This window comes from Octopus bimaculoides, chromosome 2 (genome assembly GCF_046866305.1).
Source record: "Octopus bimaculoides isolate indiv1 chromosome 2, ASM4686630v1, whole genome shotgun sequence".
Classification (NCBI taxonomy): Eukaryota; Metazoa; Mollusca; class Cephalopoda; order Octopoda; family Octopodidae; genus Octopus; species Octopus bimaculoides.
This window is the reverse complement of record NC_142929.1, coordinates 178,755,247-178,767,746: the sequence shown is the minus strand read 5'-3', so window position 1 is coordinate 178,767,746 and position 12,500 is coordinate 178,755,247. Positions and strand designations below refer to the sequence as shown.

General features: G+C 33.6%; 1 long non-coding RNA gene across 1 annotated transcript in view; it reads right to left on the bottom strand.

Moving 5' to 3' along the window:
- The window catches only part of LOC149137297 (uncharacterized), a 192,177-nt gene that overhangs the window by 175,779 nt on the left and 3,898 nt on the right, over nt 1-12,500 (bottom strand). Inside the window, exon 2 of the long non-coding RNA XR_016240829.1 lies at nt 5,308-5,406. This is a non-coding gene — a long non-coding RNA (uncharacterized LOC149137297). The remainder of the gene's footprint in view (nt 1-5,307; nt 5,407-12,500) is intronic.

The following is a 12,500-nucleotide window of genomic DNA, read 5'->3' as shown; positions in this document are numbered from 1 at the left end:
TATATATATATATATATATATATATATATATATATATATATATATATATATATATATATATATATATATATATATATATATATATATATATATATATATATATGAAAGAGAGTTTGAAAATGCACTTATTTTAAAGATATTTATTTACTTAACAGGTTTCACTTTTTTAGAAAAAAATTATCAAAAGTCTTTGAGAATATATTGAAAGTATAATGGTTAGCATGAACTTTGTAGTGTTACATACTGATTATCACACATTCTCTGATAAGATGAAAATGTTTAAAACAGTGTAAGTATGAAAATACATATATGGAAAAATACATATACATATTCTTTGATAATCGCAAAAATGAGGAGGAACTGACCTGGCTTTTTTCTCTCTTGTGTGTATTGAGGGAATGTCTCTTAAGACAGCAAAACATTCCCTCAAAACACACAAGAGAGAAAAAAGCCAGGTCAGTTCCTCCTCATTTTTGCTATTATCAAAGAATATGTATATGTATTTTTCCATATATGTATTTTCATACTTACACTGTTTTAAACATTTTCATCTTATCAGAGAATGTGTGATAATCAGTATGTAACACTACAAAGTTCATGCAAAGCATTATACTTTGAATATATTTCTCTTATTATCATCAAAGAATGTATATATGCATTTTAATAGTCAAACTGTTTTTTAACATTTTTTATTATTCTCAAAGACTTTTGATAATCTTTTTCTAAAAAAGTGAAACCTGTTAAGTAAATAAATATCTTTAAAATAAGTGCATTTTCAAATCTTCTTTCATATATATTTCCACTCGTACGGTATTCCACAACTTTACTTTATTATATATATATATATATATATATATATATATATATATATATATGTATAAATTAACAGAATGAGATGAAAGATTCAAGGCTATGAAAGATTTCAGAACATTTATAAAGAGGTCTTACAGCTGATGACGGGATAATTTATATATTCCTTCATCAGAGACGGTGCGATAAAATGGTTAAGAAGTAGTTATTATAGAGAAGATATGAAATACAGAATGAAGTAGAAGAAGGAAAATAGAAATAAGATACGTAAGGATATTGTATCCGTAGTTTCATGGAGCAGAATAATGTGTGGAGGTTTCAATGCTGCTTAAGGTACAGGAAACTTATATATACAGCATTAGGCTCTAATAATGAAACTACGGATACAATATCCTTACGTATCTCACTTCCATTTTCTTTGTTCGATTTCACTCTGTATTTCAGATCTTTTCTATAATAACTACTGTTTAACCATTTTCTCGCACCGTCTCTGATGAAAATATATATAAATTATCCCGGAAATAGCTGTAAGACAATCTTTTTATAAATGTTCTGAAATCTTTCATAGCCTTGGATTTTATATATATGCATGCTAATATAGGGCATAAGTTGGCGTCCTTATTTGTATAATCATCGAACCTGGAGCTTAACTATAGTGTGTCCATAGTACCTACTCAGCATTACCTGACACTTTTGGACTTCTTGACACCATTATCCCTCATAACCTCTCTCTCTATATATATATATTTACAAGTATATATATACATATACATACATAAGTGTATGTATACATATATGTGATATATATATATATATATATATATATATATATATATATATATATATACGAAGCACATACACACACACATACACACACACACACACACACACACACACATATACACATATACATAGACACAAACAGGCAGACAGATTGATACACACACACACACACATATATATAGCGGCAATTTGTAGGGGGTAGCTATGGAGCTTGCCATATTAAACAGTGAACATTTTGTTGAAAATAGGTGGCAACATGTGGCTCAAATATTGAACGTGAAGAGCAGGGTTCACATGCATTACTTGTTTCCATACACCTTATACTCTCGTATGATAATTGTTTTTTGTAATGGCATTTTTCAGACGAAAAAATTCCTTGATCCTTTAGTAATGGCACTTTTTACAAATTTCATGAAAAAATGCATACTCACAAACACTTACACACCCACGCACTTAAGCACGCAAGCACACCCACACACGCACCCACATACGTGTACATATATATATATATATATATATATATATATATATATATATATATATATATATATATATATGTATATGATTATTATAAAATCTGTTAATTAATCATATATTATCAGGAGGCCAGCACATCTGAAGAATCAAAGAGATTCAGAAATCTCAGGGGATTACGAAGGAGGTGCTGAGAAGTTCCAGGCTTTAAGGGTATCGAGAAAGGACTGCATGTATAACTATATTTCCGGGTTCTTTTAAAGGACTTAGAAAAACTGAAGGACCGTCGCAATAATTGTGTGAATCTGAAAAAGGAAAAAATCATAATTAACTGATACTTCTGTATTTACTTTTACCCAAAGCCAGGAACTAAGAATGACTAGCCACACTTAGTGACAATTAAATTTTCCGTTATTCTATCACATTACACCTATCTGTTTATATTAATTTTTAGTATTCGCATTAATATTTCTCTAAATCAAACATAATATTTATGATAAATACACACATTCTAGCTGGCAGAATTAGCTGATCATAAGCCGTTCGAGAAGTCCTCACTGACGATGCATAGAGTATAGGCGAAACTAGATAGCGTTTGGGGATCCTCGAGCGAGTCGGTCATGGGGCGGGTATCTCCCCCTGTGAGAATGTGTGTGTATATGTATATATATATATATATATATATATATATATATATATATATATATATGTATATATATATGAGAATGTCAACAAAATACTAAAGTATGTAGTCCTACTTGTCGATTACATTTCAATTGTTTGCTTGCTTTCCGTACTAAATAAAAGATTTTGAAAATTAAAGGTGTCTGTTCACTTCCTGCATGTCTGTTTTATATATATATATATATATATATATATATATATATATATATATATATATATATATATATATATATATATATATATATATATATATATATATACATATATATATTAATAAATCGCAGGGTAGCAATAAATTTTAGAAATTCTATTTACTACCAGTGGACTAGCGAGAAGGAAAAAACTAATCAATAAACTATATATTATTCATATAAATACATTCAGTGTACATTTAAACACATAAGACAGATGTCCGTAATAGGACATCTAACCCGCTAGAAGGAGCAGTGAAACTCCAAACCACGATTAGGGATAATTTCGAAATGGAATGAAAAATAAAAACATTACCATCTATTTCTCGGACCACGGTTTCAAGCTATTTTTAGCAAAATAAGATAATATTTTGCAAGGCAAGCTAACATCAGCAGGAAAGCCAAGATTAACACATAAATACGATGCATTACATAGAAACATGCCTCGTGCTTATATGTTATACTTTTTCATATCTACTGCGCATGTGCGGTTTTTCTTATCGGCAGCAAATACAAAAAATGCCAATTTTCTTCCAGAAATTAGCCAAAATAAAACAGTATATCATTATTAATAAATCTCAGGGTAGCAAAAAAGTTTTAGAAATTCTATTTGCTACCAGTGGTCTGGCGGTAATAGATGGTAAATGTTTTTATTTTTCAGTCCCTTACGAAATTATCCCTAATTGTGATTTGGAGTTTCACTTCTCCTTCTAGCAGGTTAGATGTTCTATTATGGACATCTCTATTATGTGTTTAAATGTACACTGTATATATATATATATATATATATATATATATATATATATATATATATATATATATATATATATATGTGTGTGAGTGTGTGTGTGTGTGTGTGTGTGTGTGTGTGTGTGTGTATGTATGTATTTATGTATTTATGTATTTGTGTATGCATGTATGGTGTTAAATGAAATAACAGATTAGTGAAGATATATAGCAAGAGCTCAATTTATAATCGAATTTTTAGCAAGTTTTTGGAGTAGCTGACGAAGCAAGAATCTCTATGGAGCATATAATGTTGTGTGTATTTAGAGAAAAACATAGCTTACATTATCCGTCATTTGAAAATTCTCCCAAGTCATCGTCCTAAGAAATCTCCCAACTCGTCGTCCTAAGAATACGTATATTGGCTTCAAATTTTTGCAGAAGGTCAACAATTTTTGTGGGAGCGTTTAAGTTGATTAATGCTCCACTGGTACTTATTTTATTTACCGAAAAAAAAAAGGTGGGTGAATTAAAGTAGACCTCGGTAGAGTTTGAGCTGAGATTTTAAAGATGGACGAAATACGAAAAAGTATTTCGCACGGCGTGCAAGAAAGGTTGCATTCGCCCTTGTAATCTAAATTTTTGTTTTTATTGACCCACGATGTACGAAAGAGAATGAATAAATATTTTAAAATTTGCTCACAGAATTTAAAAAGACATCACTCTATTTCATAATTCTTATGTCATAAAAGTATGTAGTGTCTTTTTATCGATGAGAGGATACAGGTCTTTTCATTGATGGGAGAATACAGGTCACATTATCTTTCAACTCGATTGCATTATTAAATTGAATTCCGAGCTTGAATTGTAATTGATGTAAACGGTTTAAGAAAATGGTCGGAAAACAAATGTAGATACGTCCTTAGTGAATTTCACGACGTAATTTGTATATGCAATTTGATAACGTATCATTTTTCTCTTCCGACTTTATCTCTCTACATTGACACATGCCTCGCTCTCTGTGTATGTGTCTCTCTCTCCCGTATATCTAACAGCGTACCAATCTCTAACAGTCTATTGATCTGAAAATCCGAAAGTACATATATCACTCTGTATGTAAACCCGTGTACAAAAATGTGTTGAAGTGTGCTTCTGTCTATATCTGAGTGTCAGTGTGTTTATGGTAGTATACAGCCCCCCCCCCACACACACATACACACACAGACGCACACACATGTATATATGTGTGTATATATGCAATTACATTGATACATAAATATATACGTACCAACATACATACATACAAACATACATACATACATATATACACATATACACAGACGCACACACACATTTATATATGTGCATATATATATGCAATTACATACATAGATACGTAAAATATACCTATCAACATACATACATACATACATACATACATACATACATACATACATACATACGTACTCATACGTAAATATATAGGCACGTAGACTGAAATATGAAAGAATGAATAATTCTAATTAACTGGATAATTAACGAGCAGGTTAATGAAAGCAACAATTTAAAAGAAATAATGTAATATAGACTCGGAAAAAGTGGCTTATACTATCTACAATTTAAAATAAAGACAACTTACTTCATCGTAATAACATACGTTACTGATGGGTTTTCACTGTTCGAAAACTGACATACGTTAGTTGTTTGTTGATAAATGCCATATCTCTGTCAGTATGATCTGTGAGGTAAAAAAAAATCTGTAAAAAAAGTCTGAAGGAGAAAAAATATGTATTATGTATTATGTGTCCCGTTAGCAACAAACTTGAATAAATGTATGGTGAGGTGTACTGTAACAAAACAGAATTGTGAAAAACAGTTTCTTAAAAGGTTAGCAATACGTATTTGAATGCTGTGGGTGTGTGTATATACACACATATACACATATTCGTTTGCTTTTATGTATACTTACGTACATGCACACACAGACACACATACACATACACATGCATATGTGTGTATGTGCATAAGTGTGATATGAAGTTTACTTGTGAACGACATGATTCCGGGTTAACTCTCACTGCGTGAAACCTTGGGTGACCGTCTTCTACTATAACTTCTTACTAAACAAGGTCTTGTGAGTGGATCTGGTGGACAGAAACTGAAAATAAAAGGAGGCCGTAATATATATATATATATATATATATATATATATATATATATATATATATATATATATATATATATATATATGTATACGGTGGTGCATCAGCATGGCCGCAGCTCTAAGCTGAAACTTTAAAAAAAAATATATATATATATATATATATATGTGTGTGTGTGTGTGTGTGTGTGTGTGTATAATGTGTATATATTTATATGTATATGTATATGTATGTTTGCCTCTGTGTTTGTTTATGTGTGTGTATTTTTATTTGTTTTTCTCACAAGCTACCGATGCTGTTTTGTCTAGAGTCCCGTAATTTGGCCGTTCGGCAAAAGCAACGAACATAAGGAGTAACACGCTGTCAGAAAATAACTACTGTGGTTTATTTGCTCAACTCAACTCTTCAATACGGTGCTCCAGAAAAACCGCGGAGAGATGAGTGAATCTAATAAAAGATATGTATGAGTGTATGTGTGTTTATAAGTATATATGTATGCATATATATAAATATATATATACAGGGTGCGATAGGTAAATTGTCGCCATTTTATATTTTTAATTTCACGCATGCACATTGCTTGTTTTTGATTTTGTCGACTACAAAGTATAGTAGGGTCAGTTGGACACCGTCTGTGAGAAAAACAGCACTATGACTCATTTCTCTCTGCCAGAAATTCGGAAAGGACATGCTGTACTTTTTGGCATTGGCGCCGGAAGCTACAATACGAACATTTCAGAGTGTTTCAGTGTCAAGCTGAGGACAATGCAGAGGATTCAGAAAGAGTTGGATGAGTCTAATTGTATTTACGACGGTTATTGCTACTGATGTGGTGTTATACCTCCGTCCACCTTAACACACGGCATCAGACTCAACACGGAGGCCTACATGAAGTGCCTGGAGGTGGTAGTGCTGCCCTGGGTCAAAAGGGTGTATGCTGGAAGAACCTATATCTAGTAACAGGACTCAGCATCATGTCAGACACGCAGGAGAATCCAATCACGGCTGTCTGACAATTTCTGCGATCGCATCACCCCTGACATGTGGCCACCTAACTACCCAGACTGCAACTCCCTGGATTATTATATGTTGGTCGCAGTTGAGTGAGAGACCAACAAAGCTCCATGTAACACCAAAAATGAATTGAAAGCAAGGATTATGAGAGCATTCACCACCTTAAACAAAGGGACTGTCCAGAAGATTTGCAGGAGATTCCGAAGTCGTCTGGAGGCCGTGGTTGAAGCCAATAGCGATTCTATTGAATAAAGTTACTCTTTAGTATTTCAAGATGTTTTTATGTAATTTTTGGTAAATATATCTGTTTAAATGGGATGTCTGTTTTTTTTTAGTTTCGCGTAATTTAGACGACAATTTATTCACCGCACCCTGTATATATATATATATATATATATATATATATATATATATATATATATATATATATATATATAATCCAAATAAGTAGCAATATATCAAGACGTGATACAGAAGAACCGTTCAAGCGGCTCCATTTAATTGAACAATGCAATCAAAACATCACTTGAAATGCAGTGCTATCATCAGGTGCATAAATAAATAGAATTTTAACCAATTTGACACTTCAATATAATTTTTCTCAAATACCTTAACAAAGCAAGAAGGTGGAAGAAATTCATGTTGTCGCTATGGTAGCTACGAAACAGACTACACTTCCACTTCCAAGAATGGTATGAATCCCACTGGGCTCATAGATTGTGATTCATTTCTTATTCATTTATCTCTTTATCAAATCTTAAATCTAAGACTAAAAGACAGTGTCTGTTTAGAATGAGTGGCAATAGTGAGTTGACAGCTTATGGCTAGGTATTGAGATAAATATTGTCATATGTATTCCTTATACAACATAACAATATTGTTTATAAACAATCACCCATAGTACCCCAAGATAAAATTTCCTCTTCATTAACATCGTAGGTTTTATTAGCGTCTTGCCCCTTTACCTGGTAATTAACATCATGATTCAGAGTCTTCCCCTACCCAGCCTCCTTTTATAGACGGTTACTCTATATCCAATCGACTACTCTTAATATCTTCTTCCCTCCTTGGTGAAAAGCGATACATATGACAATATTTATGACTATACCTAGCCACGAACTGTAAACTCACTATTGCCCTTCATTCTAAACAGACACAGTCCTCTAGTCTTAGATTTAGTAGTTGATAAAAAACAAATAAATCAGAAATGAACCACAATCCTTTGCAAGCTATGACCCCAGTGGGCTTCATGCCATTCTTGGAAATGTAGTCTATTCTTAGCTACAATAGCGACAACATGAATTTCGTCCATTTTCATGCTCTGTTAAAGTATTTGAGAAAAATTATATTAATGTATCCAAGTGGTTAAAATTCTATTTATTTGTGCAGCTGCTGATAACACTGCATTTAAACTGATGTAATCATTGCATGTTTCAATTAATGGAGCCGCTTGAAACAGTCGCACAACCTCACTACTTGATGACCTGTTGCTTATTTTGATTTTATTCACCTTACTTCCAGTTGTGCCGATAATACTGGACTGACTTGGTGCTTCAACTTCAGCACCTAATTCAACTAAATCGTTCTCCATCAGAACTAACTTCCTTAAAGAAGTTCTACAGTTTGTCCTAAACTGCAGGCCTGAGAAAACCTGAGGCACAGTTAAGTCACTAACGTTTGGAAGTTGTCCAAAATACGTCATCGGATGTACTCTTGAAGTTCTTAGACAGACTGCTGCCATCGATACCTGGAATGCCTTCCAAACCTTTCGTTAAAATACGAGTATTGAATTTTTTTACTGATCGCATTGTCCAGATTGCAGTGAGAGCTTAACTTTTCAGTCGTCAACCATTCACCAGCATTTCACGCAGGACTACATCAAAAGAGCTGCGGAAATACATAATGTTCAAACAGAGACATGAGTTGATTGCTGTTATTATTGTACGGGAATCATTACAGAGAATACGGCATCTAATAAAGAGACCATTCGGCCAGCAGAATCTGTTTCGTCAATGATAATAAACGAGCAACTGTTTTAGTCTGATAATATATTTCCTGGGACAAGGAATGACGCTCAGTCAATAATATACACCACACAAAGACGAAGACGTTAGCCATTTCCACCTGAACACTCAGGGATAGTTAATCAACCTGGACCTGATTTTTTTTTTACCTGTTCACGGTTTGTGTTCACCAGCCACCGCTACATCCAGAGACAAACATATAAATAGAGACAGGGAGAGGGAGGGAAAGAGAAAGGAAGAGATAGATGGCTCTTGGAGGAATGAATGAGCGCTTTAAAACGATCTGGACAGATGTCACACGTAATGTAATTTTATAGCAACTAAATTTAGAACGGTTATCTGCCCAGGGACGATGGTCGACTCTGTTGAGTGCGTAACATAATCTGACTGAGCGTATCTGAGCCCCGATGTGAAAATATTGTGGATAGGACTAGTGACGTACGTTTTAATTTGCAGTCACGATTATACTAAAGACAGGTCCCAACATTCCTATGTAACTTTCGCAATATATTTAACTCCACTGACTAAAATTGTATTAAGTAGTAAACCACGACTGGTTCAATTCATCCTTCGTAATACCTTTCCAGTTACACTTTTCCCGACTTTTCCCGACTTGTATTACAACTTGTAATATCCAGAGTTTGTTGTGGATTGTTCTGCATAGATAGCAAAAATTTCTTCCTCTCGTATTATATTATCAGAGAAAATACGTATACCTTCATGAACTTCTACGCTAAAATGTTTAACTCTTTTGACCAAACTTCTGGATCTGAAGTTGTCTACTATATCATAATTTTCTGGGTAACTGCTGAGAAGAACCACGAATCCACGCTTTGCACGATTTTGGTACGTTCATTTTCCTATAGATCTAACTTTCATAGCTATTCAACAGCTTCTACTTCATCTGTCGAAATCAATATTCGCGTTTTTGGCTGAGAGTCGCGACAAATCAGCAATTTAAGCATAAAAATTATCCACCGCTATGACTTTCGTAATAAATGGTTTTGCAAAATGCTGCTCCGAAATCTTTCTCGGAAGCAATGTTCTAAATATAGTTTATTGCTACACTGGATTTCTGCCCTCACTCAACATATGTGACATCTGCCTTAACGGAGATCGAGATTACGTATATTATCTCTACAGTTTAATTTAATGAAAACTTTTTGTGCGACTTGAATAGTCCACTGCGATTTTCAAAGCTCATATCAGTGAATTTGGGAGATCAAGGTGATACATATCAGAGAACTCGAAATGTTCAAGTTGATTAGTGAGGATCTTGCACATATCCGCCTATTAGCTACTCATTCAAAATCCCTGTATGTGTCTAAAATTTTATACATCCAAATATTCTTTCGCGTCTGTGGTGGGACATTTTGAAAGTCCTCAGTTAATTTGCTACAGACAAGTCAGGTTCACGTACTATCACATATTGCTGGCATAAATTTAGATTAAAGCAGGTATTATCTACTGTCAGCAACTCTGTTTGTCATTGACTTGAATTTATTCTACAGAAAAGTAAATTATATCGTATCTGGTTGTGCTACTAGATAGTGACGCAAGAGAGACGAAATTGGAAAGTAAGAGTAGAATGGAGTATAATTGAAATATAAGAAAAATTATAGAAATAAATTGAGGTGGAAAGAAGATTAAAAGAATTAACTTCAAGGCAAAATCACTATTGTGATAAGATATTCTGCAGGCCTACTTCAAGGAATGAAAGACGATTTTCTGAAATTGAAAAGGAGAGGCGCACAAGAAAGATATTAATGAGAAATTGGCCAGTCCACCGAAATGATATTACCAAACTGTTCAGACCAAAAACATTATTAGGTTGAAGATTTGTCAACTTTACAGTAGCAGAAGACTTGGAAATATTATAGCTAGAAAGGCATAAGCGGTAAAAGTTGCTGTCACAGACAGGGGCCACAATGGCAAATATATAGCCGCGGAAAGAAAGAAATATAGAATAAGTTTGACAACGCTATAAATTATCTGAGATACAAAGAGTTCCTTAGGCAAACAGCAGATAACGCGGAAAAGGAACAAGTGAAATTGAAGCAATGGAAATTGAAGCCGTAACTTAGAGAGGTGGTAGATGTCGATAAGATATAATACAAATGGATGATCTTCCATGTCTCACACTCAAGAAAACGCAAATCTTTTCTTTGTTTATTGTTAATACAATTGATCTTGAGGATAACGGATGCGATATTCTAGTTATCTCACTGCAATAGTAACATTACAAACAACCACTAAATGTAATACTTGCCAAGAACGAATTGTTACAATGTAAATATATCACTGAATTTTTTTTTTGTAGAAAGGTGCCAGTTGAGCATTGAGATTCTTGAACTTTAGAAGTAGTCAAGTAATCATCCGTAACTGATACCCGAATGCTTGCAATATTTTGTGCAAGTTTCTTTATAAACCAGTGTATAGCTACAGAGAACTGGCAAAATGCACAACAGAAGTTACACAGGCAAAACATTCGGGAGGGTGTCCAGAAGAAGACGATAAAAATTAAGAGAAAATATACCAAATATGAGGTACAACAAATATTTAAGTTTTACGGAGATGTACTTGCATAGCAAGTGACCTGATGTGAGATCGTGCGCTGAAACAAAAACAATTGCATTGTGGAAGGTGTTTATAAGCCATTTAAAACACACAAAACCGTTAGATTCACTTCAGCTTTAGATTTAAATTTAAATTTAATTTGTCAAAATATTTTCGTCGCTTTGAAACCGCGACCTGTACACTGATGCAGCACGGAATTTTGTCAGTGAACAGTTCGCAATTTCAAAACGATGAAGATGTTTTGACAAATTGAATTTAAATGTGGAAGTGAATCTAACTGTTTTTGTGTGTTTGAAATGGCTTATAAACACCTTCCACGCTGCAAATATTTAAATATGTCCACAAAAAGTCAAGTGGTAACACTGAGAAAGACAGAACACGGAACAAAGTAACAAATTATTAAAGAACGAATGGCTTTTGACAAGAGTTAAAAGGAGAACTAATAATAGACACGATTGTGCATAAAGAGATGCTAACAGGCCATACAAGCAGAATGATGGCAATTAGTCCTTGAACGAAGAGAATGAAATAACAAAAAAACGAGGCGACAGGTGGCAGCCCCAAAATCTAAACGACAGAAGCATGCAGTGAAAGTAGAACTAGAATTCAAGACAAACAGAGATGTATTGCGGGAAACATTAAAAGCGAAGACGGAGAGTAATGAAAGAACGATGGGAAAGAGATGAAAGGACAGAAGAGAAGCGAGAAATAGATGTAGAGACAAAAGCAGCGATGAGAGAGAACGAAAGGGAGAGAGTAGAAGACAGAAGTGAAAAGAATCTGGTCACTGGAAAATACATACATAAATGATAAAATCCTGAAGATGACGAACTGGAAGGAATGTTGCTCAACAATGCACGGGTAGATGAATATACTGAACAAAAATTATTGGAATGTTACCATAGGTCTCGTTTGAAAATTTATATGTACATGTCAAGAATACAAAGATCCTTCCTGTTTCTGGGTGGTACAGTGTATTTAAAGGTATTTTGACTACTACTCCTGCTAGATCTCATGATTGTCTACTAGATGATTCTTCTTCAGCTCGCTATTTT